Source organism: Suncus etruscus, chromosome 6 (assembly GCF_024139225.1).
Source record: "Suncus etruscus isolate mSunEtr1 chromosome 6, mSunEtr1.pri.cur, whole genome shotgun sequence".
Lineage (NCBI taxonomy): Eukaryota > Metazoa > Chordata > Mammalia > Eulipotyphla > Soricidae > Suncus > Suncus etruscus.
Genome location: NC_064853.1, coordinates 45,503,963 through 45,531,713, shown reverse-complemented (window position 1 = coordinate 45,531,713; position 27,751 = coordinate 45,503,963).

Genomic DNA, 27,751 nt, shown 5'->3' with positions numbered 1-27,751 from the left:
TAGAACTCATGTCCTCTCCTTGGGTTAGCTGACTTTCACTATCTTTGAAAAACACCCTCCCGGACTCTGAGGCCTGGTGATTTGGGTGGGATTGACACCTCTATTTCAAGCTCCACAAGAGTTTCTGTGACCTATTTCTAGCCCATTGCCTCTTTCATCCCTCCGGTCACAGCAATCAGTTTGAGAGTGGGCCTGTGTACTGTGTAAGATCGTTGAGAATACAGGGTCTTGGTAGAATCCACTGGGCAAAAGATGAACCTACCAGGAGAAACTAAACTCAGAGGGGAATATACCTGTGTGCAGAGGGAAGGCAGATGGAAAGCCCTTCAGAAGAGCCTGTGTTAGGGCCGGCGTGGTGGCGCTAGAGGTAAGGTGCCTGCCTTGCCTGCGCTAGCCTAGGACGGACCGCGGTTCGATCCCCCGGTGTCCCTGTGGTCCCCCTAACCAGGAGCGATTTCTGAGCGCATAGCCAGGAGTAAACCCTGAGCGTTACCGGGTGTGGCCCAAAAACCAAAAAAAAAATAAATAAATAGAAGAGCCTGTGTTAAGAAACTGAAGCCTGCAAACTTTGAGCTTTGGCACAACATTTGAACACATATGTCTGAGGTCTGCACCTCAGGTTTTGGGTACATGAGGCTCTAATGAGGCAATAATTCACATCTCTCTTTTAGCCTTAAGACAACCAAAAGAATGCTAATTGGCAAATGTATCAAACAGGATCCCAACTGAAAACAGATGGCATACTCAAATTAAAGTAATTTGAGAGGGTTTATTTACGTAGGACCAAACAGAATAGAACTACAAGGGACGGGCCGGGCGGTGGCGCTAGAGGTAAGGTGCCTGCCTTACCTTCGCTAGCCTTGGATGGACCGCGGTTCGATCCCCCGGCGTCCCATATGGTCCCCCAAGCCAGGAGCGACTTCTGAGCACATAGCCAGGAGTAACCCCTGAGCGTCCCCGGGTGTGGCCCAAAAACAAAAACAAAAACAAAAACAAAAAAAAAAAAAAAAAAAAAAAAAAAAAAAGAACTACAAGGGACACTGACTGGAGTCTAATAACAGTGGAGTTGCTGTCATCACCCCTTGGTCTGAGGGAAGAACAATAGTTACCTTAACCTCAAGGGAGGGAGTTTTGAAGCGACTTTTGGGAGGTAACCACCTCCAGTGATGCACAGGGGTTACTTCTGCTCTGCATTAGTCTCCCAAGAATCACTCCTGGAGGGATAGACATAAAATGATCACACTCATTTGTGGGTTTTATATATAGTCGGGGGAGGGGGCGCGGAGAGATAGCATGAAGGTAGGACATTTGCCCTTGCCCCACAGCAATCTATTTTCTGGCCATCTGGGCCAATCCTAGACATGACCATCCCCCGCAGCTCTGAGACTCCCCTTTCTCACCACAGGAGATGTCTGCTTCCTTCAGCAGCCAAGTCTGAAAGCTCTGAGATTCTCTTACTCCTGGCAGGGATGCAAGTGTGCCCTGAGGGCAAGGCCAAATTGTATCCAAGTACCTTCTTTTGGTCACATAGATACCTGATCCCTCTTCCTTCCACAAATACCCTCTCTAATCCTCTTCACAGATAGTTTTCTCCCACCACTGAAATCCAATTTAAACCTTAGAACCTCCTCTGAAAGAGGAGTCCATGTAAAATGACTAATAAAAACAACCCATGTTTACTGAGAGCCTTCTTTGTACCCATTACTAATCTAATTGCCTTACAGAAGCAATCCCTTTGGTTCTTGTGGAAGGAAAAAATTGGGGGTGTGGGCTGGAGAGATAGTACAAGTGGGTAAGGTGCTTGCCTTGCGTAAAGCTTTTTGGCGGGTCACACCCAGCAGCATTCAGGGAGGTTATTCTTGGATCTATACTCAGAAATTACTCCTGGTAAGCTCGGGGGACCAAAGGGGGTGCTGGAGATTAAAGCCCCTTGGCCTCCCAAATGACACCACCCCAGCTCTGTTAGGAGTAATTCATGTATGTAGAGACCAAAGTAAGCCTTGAACATTGCTGGGTATGGCCCAAAAACCAAAGGGGAGGGGGAGTAAAGCAGCTTGGAGTCAAAGAGGATGCCCTGAGTACAGTAAGTTGTGGCTCAAAGTAAATCAATACCAAAAAGTTGGGGTCCAGAGATGTGGCCCAGTGGTAAAGTGTCTGTGTTGCTTATCTAAGATCTGGGTTTTGTTTTTGTTTTTGCCTTTTGGGGGCTACACTCAGTGAAGCTCAGGGTTACTCCTGGCTCTGCGCTCAGAAATTACTCCTGGCTTTGGGGACCATATGGGAGGCCGGGGGATCGAACGAGGTCCTGTCCTAGGTTAGCAGCTTGCGAGGCAAATGCCCTACCGCTTGCGCCACTGCTCTGGCCCCATGGGTTTGACTCTTGACACCACAGGTACTTTTTGAAAAAGAGAAGATGAGAAAAGAACAAAGGAAAGAGGAGGAGGAGGAGGAGGAGGAAGAGGAAAATGTAGAGGAGGAGGAGGAGGAGGAAGAGAAAGAGAAAGACAAATAGGAGGAGGACGCTGAACCCAGTGATTAGCTCTGGCTAAAAGCACCTGCTTTACCAGCATGAGAACATAAATTGGGTCCCCAGTGCCACCGGCACGCACTGAGCAAGGTCCCTCAGGCCTGCTGACTGACGGCTTCCAGCACACAGCGGGTGTGTGGGAAGATTGCTTTGAAGATGTGCACGATCCACAGTCAGGAGTGCACCCCCTGGAGCTGGGGTGCGTGAGCACGACCGAGATTCCCGTGAACAGGATAACCTCTAAGAGAGCAAGCACTGCAGCTAGCAATCTCCGCCCACCAAGCACCAAGGTCGGATGTTCTAGCACTGAAATCAAGCCTGCGGCACACTCTCATCACTACAAAAACAGGAACAAAAGGGAAGCGAAGGGAGGGGTGGAGAAAGACGCAGAGACTGGCTGGGCCAGAAGACTGCTGAGTGTCTACCAAGCCTATTCTTGTCTGGGAGGTTTACAAGGGATTCAAATAGCCAATCTGGAATTCCCAGGCCAATCCCAGCAAAATAATCAGCATCAGAGGAGCAGCCCCTTTCCCCCTTCTTTTCCTGAGAGAAAATGGATTTGCCTAAAATAGGCTTTCTTTTCTTTTGCTAATAACTGGTCTCCTACTCTGACTAGAAAAAGCCTGTAATTTTTTGTTTGTTCTGGGTGCTGGGGATGAAGCCAGGGTCTCATATACACTAGGCTTTGTGCAAAGTCACATCCAGTCCCGCCCTATGAAAACCTTTCATTTTCTACAGCCTCTTTCTTTTTGCTTGGTGGAATGCTGCCTGATGCATGAATTGCTTTATAAAACAAACAGATCTCAAATTATTCGCACACTTTTTTTTTTTAACAATCCCCATAATAAGGATGGGGGAAGGATACGACAAAAAAAAAATTTCTCCACAGGGGCTAGGCAGGGGTCTCAAACTCAATTTACCTGGGGCTGCAGGAGGCAAAGTCGGGGTGATCCTTGACTGCAAAGTCAGTAGTAAGCCTTGAACATTGGGGGATGTGACCCAAACAACTAAAACAAAACAAAACAATAAAAGGTTCCTCTAGGACAGGGCCACAAAATGTTGTACGGAGGACGGTTTGCAGCAGACCATGAGTTTGAGACCCCCCGGGCTAGAGTGGGTAGATTGTTTGCCTAGCAAGCAGTCAACCTGGGTTCAATCTTCAGCATCCCATATGGTCCCCTGAGCCTGTCAGGAATAATTCTTGAGCACAGAGCCAGGAGTAACCACTGAGCACTGCTGGGTGTGACCCAAAAACAGAAAGAAAGAAAGAAAGAAAGAAAGGAAGGAAGGAAGGAAGGAAGGAAGGAAGGAAGGAAGGAAGGAAGGAAGGAAGGAAGGAAGGAAGGAAGGAAGGAAGGAAGGAAGGAAGGAAGGCCCGGAGAGATAGCACAGCGGCGTTTGCCTTGCAAGCAGCCAATCCAGGACCAAAGGTGGTTGGTTCAAATCCTGGTGTCCCACATGGTCCCCCGTGCCTGCCAGGAGCTATTTCTGAGCAGACAGCCAGGAGTAACCCCTGAGCACCGCTGGGTGTGGCCCCCCCAAAAATAAATAAAACAAAAGGCAGTGATAGGCCTAAGTCCAAATATGGCCCATTGTAAAATTGTGGCCCCTAAAATGGCAATGTTGAAAACTTTTGGGCAGTCTCAGCTGAAGAAGCCTTCATCTTTCTTATATGATGGGCATACAAGCTGGGAATCAGTCAGTGAAATATAATTATCATTCAAATGAAAGAACACTCTGTACAGTGCAAACAATGCTAACTCCCAAGTTTTTGCAGCAAAAAACATTATCCTTGACACCCACATCCCACAACCGCCACCATGTAAACGCATTGCTGTAAGCTTATTGCCTCAGCTCCACTGATTCGCAAATAATCCCAGAAGGGATGTAAACCAAGCCGCTAAAATTCATGGGTACACCAATATTCCAATTGAAAATCTGAAGCAGTCTCAGGAAAGGAAGCAAGCTGAGTTATTGCCCTCCTGAGGTCCCAGTGACCACGTCCACATCCCAAAACTGTCACCAAGCAAGCAGCCCAATCTCATTGCTTTATAACTAATCTTTGTAGAGCCACCAAACTTATAAGAATCCCAAGACACCTGTTTGGGGGCTGAAAACTCTGGGCTCTTCTTGAGATTGGGGTGGGCAGCCTATGCACCTCTACTTCCAGAGGCCCCAGCAGACACACCCATAACCCACAGATGCCACCATGTAAACCCATCTGCTCAGTTCAACCGATCCTGGAATTCCTAGAGCTCTACTCAGCTTTTCCAAATTTTTCAATACTGAAACCTCAGTAGGAAAACACAAAATTAGATGGGAAAGAGAAAGGAGCCAGAGCGGTGGCGCAGCAGTAGGCGTTTGCTTTGTACACGGCTGACCCAGGACCAGATTTCAGTTCAATCCCCCTTTGTCCCATATGATCCCCCAAGTCAAGAACGATTTCTGAGCACATGACCAGGAGTAACCTCTGAGCGTCATCGGGTGTGGCCCAAAAATGAAAAAAAAAATTAGATGGGGAAAGTAGCATAAAAGTCATCTAATCTCAGTAAACAAAACAATAACACATAATACTCAACTAGCAACAAACATCTCAGTAAACTCAGACAATGATTTTTTTTTTTTTTTTTGGTTTTTGGGCCACACCCGGCATTGCTCAGGGGTTATTCCTGGCTGTCTGCTCAGAAATAGCTCCTGGTAGGCACGGGGGATCATATGGGACACCGGGATTCGAACCAACCACCTTTGGTCCTGGATCGGCTGCTTGCAAGGCAAACGCCGCTGTGCTATCTCTCCGGGCCCAAGACAATGATTTTTAATGACCCATTGTGAGATATAATAATTTTCACTGGGGGGCGGGAGCAATAGCACATCTGGAAGGGCCCTTGCCTTGCACACAACAGACCTGGGTTGGATCCCTGGCATCTCATATGGTCCTCTGAGCCTGCCAGTAGTGATTTCTGAGCATAGAGCCCGGAGTAACCCTGAGTGCCACTGAATGTGGCCCAAAAACCAAAATAACAACAAAAACAACAACAACAACAATAATAATAATAACTACAACAATAATAATAATTTTGGGAACTTTTCATTTTCTAAAGTATCTTTTGATAATTCCATCAGCCATTTAGTTGTAACAAGGAATATAAAATAAATTATTTTGTGCCTGCCTAGAGGACATACTTATTAGTGGATAGGAAACTGTGGACAGTGGTGGAGGGAATGTTATACTGGTGGTAGGATTAGTAAGATTAGTTTTGAAACATTGAATGTTAAAAACAACTGTATTATGAACAACTTTCTAAACCATGGTGCTTACATAAAGAAAAAAAGTTAGGGTCCAGAGAGCACAGCAAGTAGGGTGTTTGCTTTGCACAAGGCCAACACAGGACCTATCCGGGTTTGATCCCAGGCATACTATGTAATCCCCGAGCCAACCAGGAGCAATTCCTGAGCTCAGAGCCAGAAGAACCCCTGAACACATCCTGGAGTGGCCCAGAAACCAATAAATAAATAAATAAATAAAATTCCTGCTTTTTGGGGGGCCACATTCGATGGCGCTCAGGGTTACTCCTGGCTCTGCACTCAGAAAAGCTTCTGGCAGGCTCGGGGGATCATATGGGATGCCAGGGATTGAAGCCTGGTCTGTCCCAGGTCAGCTGCGTGCAAGGCAAACTCCCTACCTACCACTGTGCTATCTCTTTGGCTCCAATATACCTACTTTAAGTAAAAACAATATATTCCTTTTGTGGTTAAATCCAATTGGTTTCCACTCTGGTCCTTGGCCATCCTCACTCTCCTATGAAAATTAAAAGTTATTTAATTAGTGTTAAGAATGTGACATGAGGGGCCAGAGAGATATCACAGCAGTAAGCGTTTGCCTTAGACACAGAAGGATAGTAGTTCGAATCCTGGCATTCCGTATGGTGCCCCAAGCCTGCCAGGAGCAATTTCTGAGCATGGAGCCAGGAGTAACACCTGAGTTCTGCTGGGTGTAAAAAAAAAAAAGAATGTGACATGAGGGTCAGAGCCATAGCACAGTGGGTAGGGAGTTTACCTTGCATGCAGTCAACCCGGGTTCAATCCCCAGCATCCCATATGTCCCCCAAGCCTGCCAGGAGGAATTTCTGAGCATAGAGCTGGGATCACTGCTTGGTGTGGCCCAAAAACAAACAAACAAACAAACAAAGAATGTGACAGTAAGAACACATTATGACGGATGGAGCAATAGCATCAGTGTTTGCCTTACATACTGATGACCCAGATTCAATCCCCCACATCTCAAGTGGTCCCCCTGAGCTGAGTACAGAGCCAGGAGTAGCCCCTGAGTGCAACTGAGTGTGGCCTCAAAACAACAATGACGAAAAAACACATTAATATTGGGACCTCGGTTTTGAACAAGGTGTGACGCCATTTTGTAAAGGCCACGTGACAGGTTTTTTCCCAGGTTCTAAACAGGGAAAGACACCATTTTGTAACTACATGGTGTAGGTCTTTACAAGCCTATTTCCATAGACACTGCCCCAAGCCACATGGCCATCCAGGTAGCCTATCAGGAAAAAACAAGAGAGCAGGAGGAAGGTATCCCTAGACAATAGCCAATCATTTTAAAGATCATCAGAAAGCTGGAATCTCTCTATATCCTTTCCCTATATAATCTTCCTCATGACCTTGGGCAGGGCTCATCTCCTTCAGGAGATGGCCCTGGCTGGCCAGTGTGGGGGCCTTTTTGGCAGATGGATTAAAGTATTAAACTTTATTCCAGTTGAGTGGTCTCATCCTTAGAGTCTGAATTCTAGCAATTATAAGAAAAAAAAAAATAGGGGCCGGAGCAGTGGTGTGAAGCAGTAAGGCGTCTGCCTTGAGAGCTCTAGCCTAGGACTAACGGCAGTTCCATCCTCCGGCATCCCATATGGTCCCCCAAGCCAGGAGCAATTTCTGAGCACATAGCCAGGAGTAACCCCTGAGCATCACCGGGTGTGGCCCAAAAAACAAAACAACAACAAATAACACATTACAGGTCTCAAAGAGAAAGTACACAGGGTGGGGGCCGGAGAGATAGCACAGAGGTAGAGCGTTTGCCTTGCATGCAGAAGGATGGTGGTTCAAATCCCGGCACCCCATGTGGTCCCCCGAGCCTGCCGGGAATGATTTCTGAGCATAGAGCCAGGAGTAACCCCTGAGCGCTGCCGGGTGTGACCGAAAAAAAAAAAAAGAAAAGAAAAGAAAAGAAAAAGAAAGTACACAGGGCAAGATGCTTGCCTTGTACATGGCTGACCTAGTTTCAATTCCCCACCCTAAGTAGTCCCCCAAACCAGAGTGATCCTTAAGAACTGTGTGGGAAGGAAAGAAAGAAAGAAAGGAAGGAAGGAAGGGAGAGAGAGAGAGAGAGAGAGAGAGAGAGAGAGAGAGAAAGAAAAAAGAAGAAAGAAAGAAGGAAGAAGAAGAAGGAAGGAGGAAGGAAGGAAGGAAGGAAGGAAGGAAGGAAGGAAGGAAGGAAGGAAGGAAGGAAGGAAGGAAGGAAGGAAGGAAGGAGAAGGAAGGAAGGAAGGGGAGAGAGAGAAGAAAGAAAGAAAGAAAGAAAGAAAGAAAGAAAGAAAGAAAAGAAAGAAAGAAAGAAAGAAAGAAGAAAAGAAAGAAAGAGAGAGAGAGATAAAGAAAGAAAGAAAGAAAAGAAAGAAAGAAAGAAAGAGAGAAGAGAAGAAAAAGAAAGAAAGAAAGAAAGAAAGAAAGAAAGAGAAAGAAAGAAGAAAGAAAGAAAGAAAGAAAGAAGAAGAAAAAGAAAGAAAAGAAAGAAAGAAAGAAAGAAAGAAAGAAAGAGAAAAGAAAGAAAGAAAGAAAGAAAGAAAAGAAAGAAAGAAGAAAAAGAAGAGAGAAGAAAGAAAGAAAGAAAGAAAGAAAGAAGAAAGAAAGAAAGAAAGAAAGAAAGAAAGAAAGAAAGAAAGAAAGAAAGAAAGAAAGAAAGAAAGAAAGAAAGAAAGAAAGAAAGAAGAAAAGAAAGAAAGAAGAAAAAGAAAGAAAAGAAGAAAGAAAGAAAGAAAGAAAGAAAGAAAGAAAGAAAGAAAGAAAGAAAGAAAGGTTCGATCCCCCGGCGTCCCATATGGTCCCCCCAAGCCAGGGGCAATTTCTGAGCGCATAGCCAGGAGTAACCCCTGAGCATCACCGGGTGTGGCCCAAAAACCAAAAATAAAAAAAATAAAAAAAAAAAAAAAAAAAAAAAAAAAAAAAAAAAGAAAGAAAGAAAGGGAAAGAAAGAAAGAAAAGGAAAGTAAAGAACAACACTTTACAGCATTACAGGGCTTCCCATAAGGTCCCCCGAGCCTGCCAGGAATAATTTCTGAGTGTAGAGTGAGGAGTAAACCCCTGAGCACTGCCTATGTGACCCAAAAAAAAAAAAAATCAAACAAACAGGGGGCCGGAGAGATAGCACAGTGGCGTTTGCCTTGCAAGCAGCCGTCCCAGGACCAAAGGTGGTTGGTTCAAATCCCAGTGTCCCATATGGTCCCCCGTGCCTGCCAGGAGCTATTCCTGAGCAGATAGCCAGGAGTAACCCCTGAGCACCACCGGGTGTGGCCCAAAAAACAAAAAACAAAAAAAAATTAAACAAAAAACAACATTACAGGGCTGGCATGGTGGTAATAACTTAATACTCTGCTAATGCACTTTGCATGAAGGAGGCCCAGAATAAATTCAACCCCATTTGGTTCCTTGGGTACCACTGGGTATTGTCCAAAAGAAAATAGAGGGGCTGGAGAAATAGAACAGTCAGTAGGACTATTGCCTTGCACTTGGCTGAGTCGGGTTCTATCCCTGGCATACCATAAGGTCCCCCATGCCTTGCCAGGAGCTCAGAGCCAGAAGTAAACCCAGGGGCCGGGCGGTGGCGCAAGAGGTAAGGTGCCTGCCTTGCCCGCGCTAGCCTTGGACGGACCACGGTTCGATCCCCCGGTGTCCCATATGGTCCCCCAAGCCAGGAGCAACTTCTGAGCGCATAGCCAGGAGTAACCCCTGAGCGTTACTGGGCGTGGCCCAAAAACCAAAAAAAAAAAAAAAAAAAAGTAAACCCAGAGCATCACCAGGGGTAGTCCCCAAACAAACAAAAAATATAGAGGACACATTACAGGGGTCACATGTCTCTTCCCCTGGAGTGCTTTTTATAGAATTTACATATGACACTTCAGTAAAAAGGAAAGTTCTCCCACCTAGAACATGTGGTGGATTGGATTAACCAGCTAGAACATCTTGGGCTGGAGTAATAATAGCAAGGCAGGTCTTGTATGTGGCTGACCCAGCCAAATTCAATCTCCAAATCCCACATGGTTTTCTGAACCTGCCAGGAGTGATTTCTGAGCACAGAGCCAGGAGTAATTCCTGATCACCACAGGGTATGATCCAAAACAAAACAAAAAAATAGAACATCTAAGAATAGACAATTGAGGGAAAGCCATGAGATCCTAATAACATATGCTAATGAATATGCAAATGAGGAACGCAGAAGCTTTGATCAGTGATCTTTTTTTTTTTTCCCGGTTTTTTTTTTTTTTTTTTTGGTTTTTGGGCCACACCCGGCGGTGCTCAGGGGTTACTCCTGGCTGTCTACTCAGAAATAGCTCCTGGCAGGCACGGGGGACCATATGGGACACCGGGATTCGAACCAACCACCTTTGGTCCTGGATCGGCTGCTTGCAAGGCAAAGCCGCTGTGCTATCTCTCAGGGCCCTTGATCAGTGATCTTAAGTGAGAGCTGTGGGGATGGAGGGCCAGCAAGGCTTACTTTAGAGCAGGTTAGAGGAACCTTGGCTGCCAGGGAAGTCCAGACAAAGAACCCAGGAAGAGAGAGGAGGTTCTCTTTTGTCCTGAATGAACCCAACCCAAACCTTGACCACTTCCCAATGTCCAGTCAAGCTTGTGCATGTAATCCAACCCTGGGAAAAATGTGTCTGGAGCAGGGGTCACCGCAGGAAATAAATCAAACCAAACTGAGAAAGGAGAAACAAATGTGTTCAGGGGTGCTTTCAACCTCCCCAAAGAGCTCAACCCACCAAACCCAAACCTTTATTTCCCCTTAATTCACCCCCAGGCTGGAGGAGAGACCAGTAACAGGCAAAGTTCCTAAATGTAGTCCAGGTGTGTGTGTTTTTACATTTCAAAAGCCTTGGATGTAGGGCTGAGGGAACAAGGGCAGAAGTCTTTGTCTAGGAATAAAAATAAGGTGTGACCTAACAGGAGAGTATTTACTCAGCACACTTTTAGTTGCCTAAAGCAATTCAAATTAACTTGAGCAAATGGGTATTTATTGACTCTCTCCATTGAAAAGTCAGCTGATAGCATGATAATCCAAGAGCTCCAGGATGTTCATGTGAGCAAGTGTCTTCATCTCTGTTTCTTGGAGAGCCACATCTAGTAGTGCTGGGGTCTACTCAAGGCTCAGTGTCAACCCTAGTAGTGCTCAGGGAACCCTGTGATGCGGTGCAATCTCCATTGCATTATCTCCTCACCCCCAGCCCATTGTATCTTCCTGGCTTGAGCCTTCTCTCTCTGGTATTGAGCCTCTCTCCCAGGAGTAATGTCAGGCTGCTATAGGTTCCCGCTTTTCATCTCAGCCAGTCAGTAAAATCCTCAGAAAAAAAAAAAAGTTTCTGGGGCTGGAGCACAGTGGTAGAGCATTTGCCTAGTACGCAGCCAACCCAGGACAGACCTAGCATTCCATATTATCCCCTGAGCCTGCCAGGAGCGATTTATGAATACAGAGCCTGGAGTAACCCCTGAGCGCCACCGAGTGTGACCCAAAAAAAAGTTTCTTTCATAGTAGGTCAGTAAAACTGATTCGCAGTGATTCTGTGCTTCATAATGACCTAGTTCTGGGACAGAAGATGTGGACTGGCCAGTCCAATGTATGCATGCTCCCTGTACAGCACCACACAGCCCTTGTCAATTGAGGAATGGTTGGAGGAAGGGATTGGAGTATGAACCCAGAAGTGGAGAGTGTTCAGTGAGTAGACAAAGCAACAGCCAGCTACTCCAGGGATCCAGCAAGGATGCTGATTTTTACAAAACAGTGAGATAAAGAGCTATGGAGGAACACATGGGAAGAAAAAAGAATGAATTAACTATGTCTTAAGGAGGGGCTGGAGAGATAGCATGCAGGTAAGGCATTTGCCTTGCATGCAGAAGGATGGTGGTTCGAGTTCCAGCATCCCATATGGTACCCCGAGCCTGCCATGAGCAATTTCTGAGCATAAAGCCAGGAGTAACCTCTGAGCGCTGCCAGGTGTGACCCAAAAACCAAACAAATAAACAAACAAATAAAAACTATGTCTTAAGGAGGAGCTCTCAGGGCAAGAAGAGATGAAAGATGGGAAAGGGGCTGGAGCAGAGGCTGAGCAGATAGACACAAGGTTCAGTCACATTCAATTGTATCCAGCTGACCTGGTTTCAATCCCCAGCACCACCAATGGTCCCTCATGCTCACCAGAAATGATGTTTGATCACAGAACTAGAAGTAAGCACTGAGTGAGCATCACTAGTTATGAACCCCCTCCAAAAAAAAAAAAAAAAAAAGAAAGAAAGATGGATCTCTGCACATTAGAGGGACAGTGATAAAGGGCTAAAAATAAAGGACCATATCATGAAGTAGAAAGGAAGAAAGTGGGTTTGGGGGGCTGGAGAGATAGCACAGAAGTAAGGTGTTTGCTTTGCATGTGGCTGACCTAGGATGGATCTGGTTCAATTCCTGGCAACCCATAGGGTTCCCCTAGCCTGCCAGGAGCGATTCTGATTTTGGCCCAAAAATAAATAAATAAATAAATAAATAAATAAATAAATAAATAAATAAATAAATAAATAAATAAATAAATAAAAGAACTGTGGTCAGCAGAATGCAAGGCAAGTGCCTTACTATCCTAAACGATCCTTCAACTTCTCCTTCTAAATATTACTATAACTGCCCCAAAGCGTCTCATTTGGGGTTCAGATCACTCAGCTCATCCAAGGCATCCATGACTCAAAAAAAGTGCACCTCTGAACATTTACTTCTTGAACATCTGCTCTGTTCTAGACTCTGTGCTGAGAGATGAGGAGAGTAAAGAAAAAACGCCATTCCTGCACTTGAGAGGCAGCCAAGCAAGATGGGGTGCTCCACGATGAAGGACGGTCCGGGCAGCAGCCCACTCATCCATTGCACATGACAAATAAGAATAGTAACACCAACCCCCAATTTTGAACTGCCAGGTGCTCTTTCTAAGTAAATTTTTTTTTTACCGTAATTGCTATTTAAAACCACAACTGCCTGCACTACTTTTCTTTGTTAGGGGAGTGGCATAATTTTTCTCTGAGTAGATGGCTCTTTGTTTAGGAAAATGCTTAATAAGTTGCTTTGGCATGAAGAATGCAGCTCCCCAGGGCTAGGGCAAGACAAAGGGAGGCGAATTGCTTTGCAAATTAAAGTGGGAATAATGTGGCAGCAGGGAGGGCCATAGGGGGGTGCACTGAAAACAGAGGGAAAGGACTCGTTCAGAGGCCTAGTTAGGGAGATCTATGATATTTTTGTTTCCCCAAATTCTGTTCCTTAGAGAACCACCCCCTTGCTTCCCTAATCTCTCTCATTCTTCAGGTTTTACCTTTTAAAAATCGCTTCCTGGAACCACACACAGCTTTCCAGAAGAATCAGGCAAAACTGTAAAGTGAAAAAAAGTAATCAGAAGAATAAATGTTTAATAGAACCCCTGAGGGGATGGGGGGCCACACTCAGAGTGCTTAGAGGTCACTTGCCTTAAACCCTGTACTATTTTTTTTTTGTCCCTTTAACTCCATTTTGTGGTGGGGTGAAACAAAATAGTTTTTTGTTTTATTTTGTTTTCTTTTTTTTTTTTTTGGTTTTTGGGCCACACCCGTTTGATGCTCAGGGGTTACTCCTGGCTATGTGCTCAGAAATCGCCCCTGGCTTGGGGGGACCATATGGGACGCCCGGGGATCGAACCACGGTCCGTTCCTTGGTAGCGCTTACAAGGCAGACACCTTATCTCTAGCGCCACCTTCCCGGCCCCTTATTTTGTTTTTGTTTGTTTATTTTGGGCCATACTTGGTGATGCTCATGGGTTACTCCTGGCTATGCACTCAGAAATCTCTCCTGGCTTGTGGAGCCATATGGGATGCCAGGGGATGGAATCGAGGTCCGTCCTAGGTCAGCCGCCTGCAAGGTAAAAGCCCTACCGCTATGCCACCGCTCTGGCCCCAAAGAAGATAGTTTTTATTGAAACCTTTTTAGAAAGGTGTCAGGGGACACAGGCATATTACAGTTTGTTGATTGCAGCTTAGCACTCATGTTTTCAGCGTTGTTGAGTCTGTGCTTTGGATTTATGGTTATACTACCCTCACTTCACCAATGTAACCAAAGCTCCAACCCCTGTTCCCCTCTTATTTCTCGATCTTCCTATCTCCCTGCCTCCTTGATTTTTTCCTTCTTTGTCCTTCTTCCACCTAAGCTCTGGAGTCAAGAGTGATCCCCCTTTACTAAGAGGCATCCACTCTTTTTTTTTTTTTTTTTTGGTTTTTGGGCCACACCCGGTAATGCTCAGGGGTTACTCCTGGCTATGTGCTCAGAAGTTGCTCCTGGCTTGGGGGACCATATGGGACACTGGGGGATCGAACCGCGGTCCGTCCAAGGCTAGCGCCACTGCCCCGGCCCCAAGGCATCCACTCTTTACTACATTCATTTCCTTATTCTCTGGCCTCTTAAGCATTTTCTTCTTCCTTCCTTCCTTCCTTCCTTCCTTCCTTCCTTCCTTCCTTCCTTCCTGCCGTCCGTCCTTCCTTCCTTCCTTCCTTCCTTCCTTCCTTCCTTCCTTCCTTCCCTCTCTCTCCCTCTTCCTTTTTTTTTTTTTGTTTTTGTTTTTGGGTCACACCCAGCAGCGCTCAGGGGTTACTCCTGGTTCTATGCTTAGAAATCGCTCCTGGCAGGCACGGGGGACCATATGGATGTCAGGATTCGAACCACTGACCTTCTGCATAAAAGGCAAATGCCTTATCTCCATGCTATATCTCCGGTTCCTCTCTTTCTTTCTTTCTTTCTTTCTTTTTTCTTTTTTCTTCTTTCTTTCTTTCTCTTCTTTTTTCTTTCTTTCTTTCTCTCTCTTTCTCCCTCTCTTTTTTTCTTTTTCTTTCTTTCTTTCTTTTTCTTTCTTTCTTTCTTCTTTCTTTCTTCCTTTCTTCTTCCTTCCTTCCTTCCTTCCTTTCTTCTTTCTTTCTTTCTTCCTTCTTTCTTTCCTTCCTTTCCTTTCTTTCTCTCTTTCTTCTTTTTTTTGTTTTTTTTTTGTTTGTTTGTTTTGTTTTTGTGGTTTTTGGGTCACACCTGGCAGTGCTCAGGGGTTATTCCTGGCTCCAGGCTCAGAAATTGCTCCTGGCAGGCACGGGGGACCATATGGGACGCCGGGATTAGAACCGATGACCTCCTGCATGAAAGGCAAACGTCTTACCTCCATGCTATCTCTCCGGCCCCTCTCGCTTTCTTCTTTCTTTTCTTTTTTTTTTTTTTTTTTTCTTTTCTTTCTTTTCTTTTCTTTTCTTTTCTTTTTCTTTTTCTTTTTCTTTTTCTTTTTCTTTTAAATAGGATTCCGGGATTCAAACCACTCTCTGTCCTGGATCGACTATGTGCAAGGCAAACACCTTATCGCTCTCCTATCTCTCCTGCCCCTTGTTTAAGCATTTTCATTGTGAGATTTAAGTAGTGGGGGTGTCTTAAGTAAATTGGGGAGAAGAGGTGGCAACTGCAGGGGGGGTAACCCACCATTTTCCTCTACCCATTTCTGTTATCTGGGGAAGTGTCTGGGGGCAGTTAAGGACTAAAGAGCAAGGACCACTGACTAAGCATCTTCATAGTACAGTCCTAGGTCTAACCAACCCCACACAGCAGTTGGAAGCTACACCTGAGTTAACACTTGTTCTACCCAATGTGGGAAATGCTACCTGCCACCCAATTACTCTGGGAGTTGTGGAACTCAAGTTAAAACAAGAAGCTGCTATTTGCAGGGAGAAAATGCCAATTCTGAATTCGAACCAGCTTTTCCAACCTGTCCCTTTCCCTTGAAGAAAAGAACTTAAGGAAGGGGGCCCGGAGTGATAGCACAATGGTAGGGTGGTTGTCTTGCACGTGGCTGCCCAAGACGGACCTTAGTTCTATCCCTTGGTGTCCCATATGGTCCCCCCAAGCCAGGAGAGATTTCTGAGCTCATGCCCAAAAACCAAAAAAAAAAAAAAAAAAAGAACTTCAGAAAGAAGATGAATAGTGAAGTAAGATATGTTTATTTGGAAGTGGAGAAAGTGAGAGAGCTAAGTACTCATCTCAAGAATTCCGATGGGGAGCCGGGCGGTGGCGCTAGAGGTAAGGTGTCTGTCTTGCCTGCGCTAGCCTTGGACGGACCGCGGTTCGATCCCCCAGTGTCCCACATGGTCCCCCAAGCCAGGAGCAACTTCTGAGCGCATAGCTAGGAGTAACCCCTGAGCATTACGGGTGTGGCCAAAAAACCAAAAAAAAAAAAAAAAAAAAAAAAAAAAAAGAATTCCCATGGGGGCCCTGAGAAATAGCACAGCTGTGTTTGCCTTGCAAGCAGCCAATCCAGGACCAAAGGTGGTTGGTACGAATCCTGGTGTCCCATATGGTCCCCTGTGCCTGCCAGGAGCTATTTCTGAGCAGACAGCCAGGAGTAACCCCTGAGCACCGCCGGGTGTGGCCCAAAAACCAAAAAAAAAAAAAAAAAAAAAAAGAATTCCCATGGGGCCGGGCAGTGGCGCTAGAGGTAAGGTGTCTGCCTTGCCTGCGCTAGCCTTGGATGGACCGAGGTTCGATCCCCTTGCGACCCACATGGTCCCCCAAGCCAGGAGCAACTTCTGAGCACATAGCCAGGAGTAACCCCTGAGCGTTACCGGGTGTGGCCCAAAAAAACCAAAAAACAAAACAAAAAAAAGAATTCCCAAGATAGAGAATGTGCACCCTAAAGTAAGCAAGTCCACATTTTCAGCAGAGCTTCTCCAGAACTGGAAAATGCACACCTTGGCCTCTGCCAAGTTAGTTTATATAGTTTTCCCAAAGTCTGTTGTTAAGGTGGTTGTTAAGGGGTGAACTTAGAGTTGTTGATGTTCTGTTGATATTGTTAATGTGGTCCTTGTTCCAGTGGTAGACTTTCCTCCCAGAGGATCCAGCCATGCCCTGGGTCTGGGATTCTGTATCATAAAGGTTTTCTGTCTCCTATGCTCCAGTGAAGTACAGTGGATAGGATGATTGCCTTGCATATGGCCAACCCAGGTTTGATCCCTGGCATCCCATATGGTCACCCAGCACCAGGAGTATTTTCTGAGTGCAGAGCCAGGTGTGGATCAGAGAGCATCACCAGTTCTGGACCAAAAAGAGAGAGAAAAGGCTGAAGTACATTGTGCTCAGAATGATAAAAAGCAAAGACAGAAACAGAATACTGAAAGCACAAGATTAAAAAAAATTTTTTTTTGTTTTTTTTTTTTGGGGTCACACCCATTTGATGCTCAGGGGTTACTCCTGGCTAAGCGCTCAGAAATTGCCCCTGGCTTGGGGGGACCATATAGGATTGCCGGGGGATCAAACCGCAGTCCTTTACTTGGCTAGCACTTGCAAGGCAGACACCTTACCTCTAGCGCCACCTCACTGGGCCAGATTAAAACATTTTTTTATGGGAAAGCCCATAAAATTTATATAAGATCTATCAAATAAGAGACTCGACAACCAGGAAAGAATGAGAGAATATGGTACAAAAACTCAATGAAATTAGCACCTCACCAAGCATATTCTATTCAGTTAGATTATCATTCAGATTTGAAGGAATGATAAAGCACTTCATAGGCAGGTAAAAGCTTAGGAAATTCATAGCCTTGAAGCATTGAAGCACTAATGGCAGAAGAAATTTCCAGCACGTAACACTGAATATGGCTGAGTATGACCACACGATCTCTGGCATTTATGGTTGTCCTCTCAGGTTAAGAAAGACGGGACCTGGGAGGTGGCGCTAGAGGTAAGGTGTCTGCCTTGCAAGCGCTAGCCAAGGAAAGGACCGCGGTTTGATTCCCCGGTGTCCCATATGGTCCCCCCCAAGCCAGGGGCAATTTCTGAGTGCTTAGCCAGGAGTAACCCCTGAGCATCAAACGGGTGTGGCCCGAAAATCCAAAAAAAAAAAAAAAAAAAAGAAAGAAAGAAAGGCATGTTGGTGCCCGAGAGATAGCATGGAGGTAAGGCATTTTGCCTTTCATGCAGAAGGTCATTGGTTCGAATCCCGACATTCCATAAAGTCTCCCAAGCCTGCCAGGAACAATTTCTGAGTGTGGAGCCAGGAGTAACCCCTGAGCGCTGTCATGTATGACCCAAAAAACAAAAACCTAAATAAATAAATAAATAAACAAATAAATAAAAGGCATGTTTACTCCTAACTTGCTAAGAGATTTTATATATTTTCTCTTTTTTTTTTTTTTTTTTTTTTTTTTTTGTGGTTTTTTGGTCACACCCGGCAGTGCTCAGGGGTTATTCCTGGCTCCAGGCTCAGAAATTGCTCCTGGCAGGCACGGGAGGACCATATATGGGACGCCGGGATTCGAACCGATGACCTCCTGCATGAGAGGCAAACGCCTTACCTCCATGCTATCTCTCCGGCCCCTATATTTTCTCTTTTTTTTTTTTTTTTTTTTTTGGTTTTTTGGGCCACACCCGTTTGACGCTCAGGGGTTACTCCTGGCTATGTGCTCAGAAATCGCCCCTGGCTTGGGGGGGGCCATATGGGACGCCGGGGGATCGAACCGCGGTCCTTCCTTGGCTGGCGCTTGCAAGGCAGACACCTTACCTCCAGCGCCACCTACCCGGCCCCATATTTTCTCTTTTTTTTTTTTTTTGTTTGTTTGTTTTTTTTGTTTTTGGGTCACACCTGGCAGTGCTCAGGGGTTATTCCTGGCTCCAGGCTCAGAAATTGCTCCTGGCAGGCACAGGGGACCATATGGGGCGCCGGGATTCGAACCGATGACCTCCTGCATGAAAGGCAAACGCCTTACCTCCATGCTATCTCTCCGGCCCCATATTTTCTCTTTTTTAATGCTCAGGATTTACTCCTGTTCTGCACTTAGGAATCGCTCCTAGCAGGCTCAAGGGACCATATGGGATGCTGTGGATCAAATTCAGGTGGATTACACACAAAGCAAGCTCCTTACCCTCTGTACAATTTCTCCAGCCACAAGACTATACATGTTCAATAACGAATTAACATCTCATTTATCTTGAATGTTCTATGTCAGACTAGTTTTTATATCCGTAGAGATTTTATTACAATCTTTTACTTATTAATGCAGATATTTAACAGTATCTATAAAATAATATTTTTCTCATAAAAGCCAATATTTCTTTTCTTAAGATAAAACATAGTATTTTTATAGGCTTATTCAGATTTCCCCCTTTAAATTTTCTTCACTCTTACTAAATTTTACATTTGTAGGATGTATTTTATATAAACTCTAAAATGTATTAGAAAAGAGTTGTCGAGGATGAAGAAATAGCACAGTGAGGATGGCATTTGCCTTACACATGGAGGTCCTGAGTTTAATCCCCAGCATCCCATAAGGTCTCCCCAGTACTGCCTGGAGTGATTTCTGAGTGCAGAGCCAAAAGTAACCAATGAGGGCCACTGGGTGTGGCCCCAAAATAACAACAACAAAAAAGAAATATCCATGAATTCTTTAAAATTATATACCTTGAGGGGCCGGGAAGGTGGCGCTAGAGGTAAGGTGTCTGCCTTGCAAGCTCTAGCTTAGGACTGACCAAGGTTCAATTCCCCGGCTCCCATATGGTCCCCCCAAGCCAGGAGCGATTTCTGAGGGCATAGCCAGGAGTAACCCCTGAGCGTCAAATGGGTGTGGCCCAAAAACAAAACAAAAAAAAATTTATATACCTTGGGACCGAAGAGATAGCATGGAGGTAGGGTGTTTGCCTTGTTTGCATAAGAACGGTGGTTAGAATCCCGGCATCCCATATGGTCCCCCTCGCCTGCCAGGAGTGATTTCTGAGTGCAGAGCCAGGAGTAACCTCTAAGCACCACCAGGTGTGACCCAAAAACCAAAATAATAAAAAGTGTGTGTGTGTGTGTGTGTGTGTGTGTGTGTGTGTGTGTGTGTGCAGAGCCAGGAGTGACCCACAAGGTGAGGGCCAAGAGAGAAAAAATTGTGTGATTAACAATATTGTAAACTCTGATTGATAGCTTAGTAATAATGGTTGCTTCTTTTTTTGTTTTGTTTCATTTTGTTGTGTTTTTGTGGGCCACATGAGATGTGCTCAGGGCTTATTCTTGAGTCTTCATTTAGGGATCACTTCTAGTGGGTTTAGGGAACCATATGGAGTGTCAGGGATAAAACCCAAGTTGGCCTTGTACAAGGTAAGTACCCTACCTGCTATACTATAGCTATGACCCAATAAAAATGGTTTTTAAAAAAATTAACTCGGGGGAAGTAAAAAATAATTGTGTTCCACCTGTGTGTGTTTCCCAAGTCTAGCTCTCAGCTCACAGCATTTCTTTTGTTGTTGCTGTTTTGGATCACACCCAGCAGCACTCAGGGGTTACTCCTGACTCTACGCTCAGAAATCGCTCCTGACCATATGGGATGCCAGGATTCGAACCATGACCTTCTGCATGCAAGGCAAATGCCTTACCTCCATGCTATCTCTCCAGCCCCAGCTCACAGCATTTCTGCTAACTCCCTGCTCAGGGCAGGAGAGCTGCCCTTTCTCTTGGTTCAGAGAAAGTTGTGAAAGTAAACTCCTGCATCTTCATGGCCTCAGCCTGAGGGACACAACATGCTTGAGACCAGGACAACCTGTGAGAGGCATAAACTGGTGGTGGGGGGGTGTGGATTAATAGAATAGCCCCTGCTCCCTGGCTGACCTTGGCAGAAGTGGGACCAGCTTCTTTCTTTCTTTTTTTTCTGGAGGGGGGGAGGAGAAGCAAAGACCTAATAGCTTTCACCTTGAGAAAAATCTGCTGCTGACGGCGTGTGGAGAGATTCACTCAGTTATACAGCAGGGTGCTCGAAATTATATCTGATCAGGAAAGCTGACATTTTCCCAGAGGCCCTCTGACTAATGACCAAAGGGGGGATGAGGAAGTAGGTCTGACTCCCTCCTAGCTCAGAACTACCAATCACAGGGACTCAGCTGAGCTCCCTCTCCTTTCTGCCCAGAATCCTGCAGGGAAACCTCCCTGTCTGTCCTCCCCACTCCAGGCCACTCTCCCTAAGATCTTACCTTTGTTAGGTTTTGCCCAAACCACAGCCAAGGTCGCTGGGAGAGAATTAGAGTTCTGTTCTGTCTCGAAGGCCCCCTGACCGCCAGGCAGACGCCTCTATCATCTCTACCAGTCTCTCCCCCTGCAGAGTTCAGACAGGAAAAGTAATGCCAGCAGCTAGACCTGCCAGGGAGAGGCACTGACCAGCCACAAGTGCCTGATTTTGCCCACTTCTAACAATTAAAGCCATAGATGAACTCTGCTGCTTTTCTCCATCCCTCAGAAAAAGCAAGTTTAGAAGCTATACACTGCCCTCAGCTCCTGGGGTGAAACAAAAAAGCATTATAACTCAAGAGAGCAGTCTTGAGTGATCTAATGCTATAAAGTCTGAGTGCTGGGAACTTAAAATGACCTGGGAAGCACGATACTAGCTTTATACAATTAATGACTTAGAAAGCTGTGAAGCACTAGTTTGTCATCTACTAGGGTCCAGAAACTTCCTTTGAGAAATTCTTAAGAGGTAATAGAAGCTCGAGCTTCATAAATTGCCCACTTCAACTACTGTTTCTAATGGTGTGACCTTGGTCATAGCATTTAACCTCCCTGAGTTTCCATTTCTCTATCTGTAAAATAGAATTAATAATACTTACTTCAAAAAGGGGGTCAAAAGTTAATATAGGCTTTTTGGCACAGAGCCAGGATGTGCTTGTTCAGTGAAAAATATTCACAGTATTATCTCGGAGCCATCAGTACAGACACTTTAGCACTGATGCTGGGGTAAGGGGGAAATTGTTGGAGCCTTTGGAATTACCCAGTCTTGGCTTAAAATCTGTTATTTTCATCATGTGGCCTTGGAAGAGTTAGTTAACTTAGTTTAGCTTCAGTTTCCCTCTCTGAGACAGCAATAATTATATTGACCTTGTCAAAATGATAGAGTCCAATCATCACAATGGCAAATACTAACAAGGTGCAGGGAAATGACATATTAGTAACACTAGTACAAAATTGTTGCCCTTTTTCCACAATCATTCACCTCGTTTGGTAGTTTTTCTATGAGATGAAATCCTACTAAAGTGATTAATTTTGGGATAGCAGATTGGTTTTCTCAAAGTCAGTACTTTGTTTCATGTTGTTATTTGTTGGGTCACACCTTATATCATTCCGATATAATGACTTCTTCTCTTTCTCCATCAGCCTTCCACCCAAGGCTTTTAAAATGTAAAAACCCACCTAGACTGCATTAGCTTCATTTAGGTACTTTGTCTGTTACTGGTCCCTCGCCTGGCATGGGGTTGGATTAAAGAGAAATAAAAGTTTTGGTTTGAAGGACTGATCAACCTCTTGCGCTATAAGATTGAAAACTTCCTGACCAAACTTGTTTCACTCTCTCAAGCTAACCTGCTTTAATAGCTGAGGCAATCTCTGCTCCAGAACTGTTTTTCCTGGGATTGGATTACGGTGTATGAAACCCCACTTCTGGCGTTCGGAACAGGGACTTGAGATAAAATCCCCTGGTGGTTTAAGTTTATGATGGCCCCCTTTGCTGGACTGAAAGTGCAATGTTTCCTTTACTGGAGTGATGACATACATGCTGGGCAGCTATATCTTATTCTGGTGCATTCACATGCATCTCTTGCTCTGCACTTTACATGCCATACTCTCTAGAAATTCTTCCGGGCACATGCCCCTGAGGGTAGAGGGGTCTTCCCACTGTTGATGTGATCTCAAATTAGAAGCCATCCCAGAGCCAATAACTTATTCACTACTGGCATAAGACCATAGAGACCCTCATCTGCCAGGTCTAGTACATTAGATAAGGGAAATGTTATAAGTTAGCTACTGCCTCTTCGGACTCAGAGTCTGAAAATGCCTCAGTAGAACTGCCCTCCTCTCTTCCTCCACTATTGCCCTATGAGACTACCCTAAATGTAGGTCCAGTTAAAGCTTCAGTTACACCTAGGCCCCATGAGCTTTGCGATCTCTTGCCCATCTGGAGGGGCCTCTATTTTATGAGGCTTGCTTATACACTCACTCAGCCAGTTTACAGGTTAGAGTGAAAGTGCGCTTTGGACTCCTCGGGATTTTTATGTGATTGCTAAAACCTGCCTAAGCCCTTTATAATATATGCAGTGGATTGGGACCACAGCAATAACATAGCAGTAGGGCATTTGCCTTGTGAGCGGTGAACCCCAGAGAAACTCTATTTCCATTTCTGGCATCCCATATAGTCCTCCAAGCCTGCCAGGGGCAATTTCTGAGTGCAGAGCCATGAGTAATCCCTGAGTGCTGCTGGGTGTGAACCAAAAACCAAAAAAAAATTTACATTAAAAAATAATATATAGGGGGGCCAGAGAGATAGCATGGAAGTAGGGCGTTTGCCTTACATGCAGAAGGGCGGTGGTTAGAATCCTGGCATTCCATATGGTCCCCCGAGCCTGCCAAGAGTGATTTCTGAGCGTAGAGCCAGGAGTAATCCCTGAGTGCTGCTGCCGGGTGTGACCCAAAAACCAAAATATATATAGGAGCCAGAGAGGTAGAACAAGTAGTAGGGCATTTGCCTTGCACACGCTAACCTAGGATGGACCATTTGTTCAATCCCCTAGTGTCCCATATAAGCTCCCAAGCCAGGAGTGATTTCTGAGCACATAGCCAGGAATAACTCCTGAGCATCACCAGTTGTGAGAAAGAAAGAAAGAAAGAAAGAAAGAAAGAAAGAAAGAAAGAAAGAAAGAAAGAAAGAAAGAAAGAAAGATAGAAAGAAAGGAAAGAAGAGAAGAGAGAGAGAGAGGAGAGAAGAGAGAGAGGGAGGGAGGGGAGGGGAGGGAGGGAGGGAGGGAGGGAGGGAGGGAGGGAGGGAGGGAGGGAGGGAGGGAGGGAGGGAGGGAGGAGAGGAAGGAAGGGAAGGAAGGAAGAGAAGGAAGGAAGGAAGGAAGGAAAGGAAGGAAGGAAGGAGGAAGGAAGGAAGGAGAAGGAAGGAAGGAAGGAAGGAAGGAAGGAAGGAAGGAAGGAAGGAAGGAAGGAAGGAAAGAACCAGGGAAGCCATCCACGAAACATCCAGACTGGTCTATAACATCACCTGGAAGCAATCCTCTACCACGGAAGACCTACACTGCTCAGACCTCGACCTGCTCAAAAGAGACTTCCCTTAACACTGAGAAGACTTAACAACAACAACGACCTGCTTACAGGACAGGGCTCCCTGCGTTGCCCTTTGATTGTGAGGTGAAAGGAGAGGATGCTCCACATCCTGACTTCAATGTAAGATATGCAGATTCCAGGATCTTTAATATAGAAACATGATACCAACAACAGAGACTGTGTGAAAAATAAAAGTGTGTTGACACTACAGACAATGTATTGGATTGGACGATCTAACTTGCCTGGAGCCTAGACTTGGTCTTGTGCCAGGAAACTTCAGGGGTCTGGTCTCTTTGTACTTAGGCCAAGGTCCCTCATATTTTGGTGGGCCTATGCAAACAACAATTGCCACTCTAACACCACTTTTACTGTGCTCCTTTGACTCTAATCCTTAAAAAGAACTCACTTAAAATTTGAGGTTATGGGGGGCCGGGCGGTGGCGCTGGAGGTAAGGTGCCTGCCTTGCCTGCGCTAGCCTAGGACGGACCGCGGTTCGATCCCCCGGCGTCCCATATGGTCCCCCAAGCCAGGAGTGACTTCTGAGCGCATAGCCAGGAGTAACCCCTGAGCGTCACCGGGTGTGGCCCAAAAACCAAAAAAAAAAAAAAATTTGAGGTTATGGGGCCGGGCGGTGGCGCTAGAGGTAAGGTGCCTGCCTTGCCTGCGCTAGCCTAGGACGGACCGCGGTTCGATCCCCCGGTGTCCCATATGGTCCCCCCAAGCCAGGAGCGACTTCTGAGCGCATAGCCAGGAGTAACCCCTGAGCGTCACCGGGTGTGGCCCAAAAACCAAAAAAAAAAAAAAAAAATTTGAGGTTAACTTAAGCTAATATGCATGTATATGGAAATGTAAGAAAATACTATGCCTGTAATGTTTAAGGAGTTACATAAGTTTTATGGCTTTAGATTGCCTTGTGTACTGTTAAGAAATATTATAATGTGTTACAATCTGGGTACTTGAGGGACAAAGTAATTGTACATGGATTCTGTCTTATTTATCTTAATGTTCTTTGGCTGAAATTTCAAAGTTAAGATATCAGCAAGGGGACTTCTGAGAATTATGTTATGAGTGATTGTCCTTCCACTGTAACTTTACCTTGTCCTCTTTCTTTGCACCCTTGTTCTCATAATAAATAAATAAATAAATAAATAAATAAAAAGAAAGAAAGAAAGAAAGAAAGAAAGAAAAGAGAAAAAATATACATGCAGTGGAAAATGCATTTACTAATGAGGCTAACTCAAAACTCCACATCTTAGCCTAGGGTATTCTGAGAGATTTTTAGGAGTTTGAGTGCTTTATGGAATGTTGGTTGGTGAAGTAATGTTGTGTCACTGCACATAACATGGATGTCCCAACTATAAGGGAAAGCATACTCCAGATGTGTTTTTTTGGCTTTCCTGGTGAAGTGCCTAATTTTCCCCTCAGGAAATAATTCAGTCAGAAGGCCCGTTGGTGGAAGTCAATCATAACCCCTGCATAGATTACTGGCTATATTTCTGACATGGCTGTGACATTATATATCTCTTTACTTTTATTTATTTGGCTTTGCTTCCCTTGCTAACTACAAAAATTCGGCCTTAGTTATCCTGCAATCTTTTTTTTTTTTTTTTTTTTTTTGGTTTTTGGGCCACACTCGGCAGTGCTCAGGGGTTACTCCTGGCTGTCTGCTCAGAAATAGCTCCTGGCAGGCACAGGGGACCATATGGGACACCGGGATTCGAACCAACCACCTTTGGTCCTGGATCGGCTGCTTGCAAGGCAAGATAGCTATGCTATCTCTCCGGGCCCCCTGCAATCTTATAGAAATTTTCAGCACCAAAGACTACTATATTCCCCGCTGGCTAGTATATTTGCAACTCAAAGGTTGAGCCAAGCCAGTTCCCAGCTACTTGCTTTTTCCAGCTCTCAGTTTCATGGTGCTAACAATAGCTTCTGCCTTTCTTGAATTCTACTTTTCGGAGGCTGCGAATTTCTTGCAAACCAGAAAACCTCCGTCTCATGTTTTGCCTTACCTCTAGCAGGGCTCTTTCTCACCTACATGGGTAGTTTATTTGACATGTAGATTCTAGGGTCCGGTACCATTGTGTTGTCCCTCCTAACTATCCTCTGCCCTTTGTTTCCCTGAAAATACCTTGCATGCCAGAGTTGTGCTTAAAATGTTATCAGCTGAAAAGTAAAGTTTGTCTCTTGTCTCATAGACGTGGGTCCCCATGCAATGCATTTTGTGTGGTCTCAATTATTTCATATTTCATATTCATCCACTCGTGTACCCATTTTCCTCTCGTGAAAGTACTATGACCTACGAGAATTGCTGAGATGCAATACGTCTGCAGCAGTGTTGTGGCTTGGGAAAAGATTGATGCTGATGATGAATTTAAGGATTATACAAGGATTTTTCAGAGAATTTTTTGGGTTTTGGGTCACACCTGGCAGCACTGAGGGCTTACTCCTGGCTCTATGCTCAGAAATCACTCCTGGCAGGCTCCGGGGACTGCTGCAGACGTGTTACCGTTGCTAAGCAGAACCTTCGTGGGGTCCGGGAACCTTTCACAGGGAGAGAAGCTGGACCACGAGTGGACGAATATGAAATATAAAATAATGAAATAAATGAGACCACACAAAATGCATTGTATGGGGACCCTCATCAAAGGGATGAGAGACCAATTTATTTTCAGCCAATGACATTTTAAGCACAGGCTCTGGAATGCAGGGTTTTGTCAGGGAGAACAAAAGAGTGGGAGATGTTCAGAGAAAGTACAATGAGGGACCAAGCCTTAAATTTACATATTAAAAGACCGTTCTTCAGGTGAGAAAGAACTGTGCTGGAGGGCAGTAAAACCAGAACTAGAGATGTTTTTGGTTTAGCAAAAAGCAGGTTTTTCAAGATACCAGGAGGAGAGAGACAGAGATATTAATGATGTCTATGTAGTAACCGCAAAATAGATTTTAGGGGGGACGGAAATAATTGTTTACCATCATAGAGCTAGACTCAGAAAAACAAGCTGTTGGTGCCAGGTTATACGAACTAGTCAGCAGGGAACTTTTGGCGGGCTTTTGGTACTAACATTTCTTTGTCTGTAGGAAAGCTGAGGCTGAATTTCTATAGTGGCCAAATAGAGAGAAAAATGTAATGTTACAGCCATGTTGGAGTTACCGCCAATGATCCACGCAAAGGGTCAAATGATTGACTTCACTAAGCAGGCCTTTTGGCAAATAATTCTTTTGGAGGAAGGCACCGCACCAGGGAAAGAAAAAAAAACACATCTGGTGCATGCTTTCCTTAAATGGGAGGTAACAGGGGACCATATGGGATGCTTGGATTCGAACCACAGTCCTTCTGCATGCAAGGCAAATGCCTTATTTCCATGCTATCTCTCCTGCCCCTGGAGTTTATTTTTTTCCTTTTTTTTTTCTTTTTTTGGGTCACACCTGGCAGCACTCAGGAGTTACTCCTGGCTCCACACTCAGAAATCACTCCTGGCAGGCTCAGGGAACCATATGTGATGCCGGAATTCAAACCAATGATCTTCTGCATGAAAGGCAAATGCCTTACCTCCATGCTATTTCTCCGGCCCTAGAGTTTATTTTTCACGGGGACTTCCCCCTTCCTAACTTTCCTTTCATGCATGCCTTACCTAAATGTATCTACTCTTCTTTACATCTCTTGTAACCTCCCCTACTTAGAGCATCATTTCCTCTTTCCAAACTCCTTCCATTCTTTAGGCCCTAGTTCAAAACAGCTCTTTCCTGAAGGCCACCTCATTCAGTAATCAGTTTCCTTGATTTTCCTTTGATGTTGGGGTAGGAGTGG